Source organism: Oryctolagus cuniculus, chromosome 15, assembly GCF_051225735.1.
Source record: "Oryctolagus cuniculus isolate XC-2025 breed Fujian yellow rabbit chromosome 15, ASM5122573v1, whole genome shotgun sequence".
Lineage (NCBI taxonomy): Eukaryota > Metazoa > Chordata > Mammalia > Lagomorpha > Leporidae > Oryctolagus > Oryctolagus cuniculus.
In genome coordinates, this window is record NC_142881.1 from 59919040 (window position 1) to 59923117 (window position 4078).

The 4078-nt window shown below is 46.1% G+C and overlaps 1 long non-coding RNA gene across 1 annotated transcript; it reads right to left on the reverse strand.

Moving 5' to 3' along the window:
• Positions 1-906: 906 nt before the first annotated feature.
• On the reverse strand, positions 907-3564 carry LOC138845372 (uncharacterized). Its single transcript, XR_011382421.2, has 2 exons — positions 2319-3564; positions 907-1332 (listed from the first exon to the last, which is right to left on the reverse strand). It is a non-coding gene; the product is annotated as an uncharacterized LOC138845372 (long non-coding RNA).
• Between the last annotated feature and the right edge of the window lie 514 nt (positions 3565-4078).

Genomic DNA, 4078 nt, shown 5'->3' on the forward strand with positions numbered 1-4078 from the left:
CTAGGTATCACAAGTAATCAAGATCATTTAAAGTACATGGAAGGATATGCATAGATTCAATGCAAATACTACGCCATTTCACATAATGGATTTGAGCATTCGGGGATTCTGTATCCACTGGTGGGAGTGAGGGTCCGGGAACCAATCCCCTGTAGATCCCACGGGATGGCTGCATAGGAATACTGATGAAATAAGCAGATATATTAAGGATAACAGAAGCCAGGGAAAGGGAGTTACAAAGGCAGAAATGGCTAGCAATCTTGGATTAGAATTGGAGATATTCTCTTGAATTTATGGCTTTGAGAGATATAGAAGCAAATATGTGCAGATGCGCAGGCATTTGGTGCAGTGGGTTCGAGTCTAGCTTCCTGCCAATCAGCACCCTGGGAGGCAGCAGATGATGGCTCAGGTAGTTAGGCCCCTGCCACCCACATGGGAGACCAGGATTGAGTTCCCAGCTTACTTTGGCCTTGTCCAGTCCTGGTTGTGGGCATTTGGGAAGTGGCCCTATGGATGGAAGATCTGTTTGTCTCTCTGCCTTTCAAATTTTTAAACAAGAAATGTGTGAGTGTGTATCAAACATATATTCTGGGACTAGTATTGTGGCATAGCAGGTTAAGGTGCCTCCTCTGATGCCAGCATCCCATATGGGCACCGGTTTGAGTCCTGGCTGCTCCACTTCCCATTCAGCTCCCTGTAATGTGCCTGGGAAAGCAGTGGAAGATGGCCCAAGATCTGTACCACCCACACAGAGACCCGCATGGAGTTCCTGGTCCCTGGCTTCAGCCTGGCCCTACCTTGGATGTTGAAGCTATTAGGGGAAGGAAGTGCAAGGAAGATCTCTCACTCTGTGTTTCCCTCTCTCTGTGTAACTCTGCTTTTCAAATAAATAACAGGAGAAGAGAGGGAGGGAGGAAGGGAATATTATTATATTTTTAGAATTGTGTATACAAAGCACATTGAATCTGTTAAAAACTAATTAAAAACATTTAAAAATCAAATAATAGTAACTTTAAAAAAAAAAAAAAAAAGGAAATCAGGGCCAGTGCTGTGGCGCAGTAGGTTAATTCTCCACCTGAAGCACCAGCATCCCATATGGGCACCGGTTCGAGTCCTGGCTGCTCCTCTTCCAATCCAGCTCTCTGCTATGGCCTGGGAAAGCAGTGGAAGATGGCCCAGGTCCTTGGGCCCCTGCACCCACATGGGAGACACAGAAGAAGCTCCTGGCTTCGGGTCGGCACAGCTCCATTGCGGCCAATTGGAAAGTGAACCAGTGGATGGAAGACCTTTCTGTCCCTCTCACTGTCTGTAACTCTCTCTCTCAAATAAAACCTTTAAAAAAAAAAAAGGGAAACCATGAACCCATAGAAACAAACAAATGAATAACAAATACACTGAAGGCTTGATGAGGAACATGGTATTTAAATGGTTTCAAAATCCTTACTCACAAAATGACAAAGGGAGGGGCCAAGTGTTATGGCATAAAGGTTTAAGCTGCCACCCACATTCCACATCCCATGTGGGCAGCCCCAGCTTCCCTTCAACCAGCAGTTGGAAGATACCCTCTCTCTCTCTAACTCTACCTTTCAAATAAAAAAATTTTAAAAATTAATGACAAGGAGAAAGGATAAGGCAATTTACAGTGAAGAAATCTAGCAGACATCAACTTAGTCGTGTAAGATTGCAGTGAAAATCATCAGCCCTGGGGCCCGTGGAGAACACGTGCCCCCAGATAAGATGTGACAAGGTCACAGGTGTCACCTCTGATGTCCCAGCCAAAGATGCATATCCTGTGGCCGGTGCTTAAACTAAAGGTTAAGATGTCATTTAAGACTCCTGAGTCCCACACAGAGTGCCTGGGTTTAACACCTGGCTCTACTCCTGCTTGGTTCTTACTGATGCAAACCCTGGGAGGCAGTGGTCATGGACCAAGTGATTGGGTTCCTGCTACCCACTCTGGAGACCTGGCTTCCAGGCCCAGCTTTCTTTCCAGGTGGGGATCCTTGCAGGCATTTGGGGAGTGAACTTGTAGAAAGGATATCTTTCTCTGTGTGTGTGTGTGTCTCTCTCTCTCCTTCTCAAAAAATATTCTCTTAAAGATGCATATCCTAAATCTAACCACAAATAGATATCAGACAAACCCAAATTGAGAGACTCCACATAAAAACTGGCCTGTTATCTTAAGTGTCATTGTTGTGAACATCAAGGAAAGACTGGGCAATGACTCAGACTAGAGACTGAAGAGGCATGAAAAACTAAATGGGAAGGAGAGGATGGGCATTTGACCCATTGGTTAAGACTCTGCTTGGGATACCCACACTCCATATCGAAGCACCTGGGTTCAAGTCTTGGTTCTGCTTCCAATGCAGCTTCCTGAGAGACAGTAGGTGATGGCTCAAGTACTCAGCTCCCTGTCAACTCTGTGGGAGACCCGGATGAAGTTCTGTGCTCCTGGTGTCAGCCTGGCCTAGCCTTGGCTGTTGCAGGCAGGCATCTGGGGAGTGAATCAACAGATTGAAGATCCCTGCCTGATTCTCCTTCAAATAAAACGAAAAGAAATAAATTTTAAGAACATTTAAAAAAACTAAGTAAGGGATGTGATTTGGGACTAGATCCTTTTGCAATAAAAGACATATTGTTTATACGTTCACCAATAGGAGTATTGGTGAATCATGAATCTGCTCTGGGGATGAGTGAGTACCAGGGTAGCTCCCAGATTTTCAGGATTTTATGGTGCACAACTGGGAGAACTCCCAGTACACAGTGTGAAAGTCATCAGAATCAAAGTGGAGTCGCTATGTCAGCACTAATAACAAATAAATAAATAAAGTCAGAAGTGGGGCCAGTGCTGTGGCATAGTGGGTGAAGCCACCTGCAGTGCCAGCATCCCATATGGACACCAGTTCGAGTCCCGGCTGCTCTTCTTTCGATCCAGCTCTCTGCTGTAGCCTGGGAAAGCAGTAGAAAATGGCCTGGGGCCTTGGACCCCTGCACCTGCATGGGGGACCCAGAGGAGGCTCCTGGCTCCTGGCTTCTGATTGGTGCAGCTCTGGCCGTTGCAGCCAACTGGGGAGTGAATCAGCGGATGGAAGACCTCTCTCTCTCTCTCTGCCTCTCCTTCTCTCTGTGTAACTCTTTCAAGTAAATAAATAAATCTTTAAAAAAAATAATTGCACAAACATCTTAAACTTCCTTGCTTTAAAAATAAAATAAAGTAAAATAAAAATAAATAAAACCAGAAGTTACAAAGGAAGAGTAAGATGATTAGTTGATGGTATCTGCCATGAAAGATATGCCAGAATATCAAAGACATGCAGGAACACGAAAGATACGCGGGAACACAAAGATACGTCAGAACTCCGGCCTGCAAGGACATCAGCCCAGCAACTCTGTTCAGCCCCACACTGGTGCCACTCTTATTAATCCTTGTGGCCAAAGATGACTGCTTCAAACATCTAAAGTAATCCTCATGCTGCCTTTAAAATCTCCCCCTCTGCCGGCGCCGCGGCTCACTAGGCTAATCCTCTGCCTTGCGGCACCGGCACACCAGGTTCTAGTCCCGGTCTGGGCACCGGATTCTGTCCTGGTTGCCCCTCTTCCAGGCCAGCTCTCTGCTGTGGCCAGGGAGTGCAGTGGAGGATGGCCCAAGTGCTTGGGCCCTGCACCCCATGGGAGACCAGGAGAAGAACCTGGCTCCTGCCATCGGATCAGCATGGTGCGCCGGCCGCAGTGGCCATTGGAGGGTGAACCACTGGCAAAGGAAGACCTTTCTCTCTGTCTCTCTCCCTCACTGTCCACTCTGCCTGTCAAAAAATTAAAAAATAAAATAAAATAAATAATAAAATCTCCCCCTTGACTCAGCCTCCTGCAGTGGGCTCAGTTTACACGACACACATGGTCCCATTCAGTGCTCTACAATTCCCAAATAAACATCGTTACCCTTTAGAAAACCCCCCTTCGACAGTTCTGTAGGTTAATAGGAAATACACACTAACATTCCTGGGTATGTTGGTGTTAGCAACTTAATTCCTAAGTAGTTCAGAAAGAAAGGTTTTTATCCTCTGCTACAAGCTTTTCT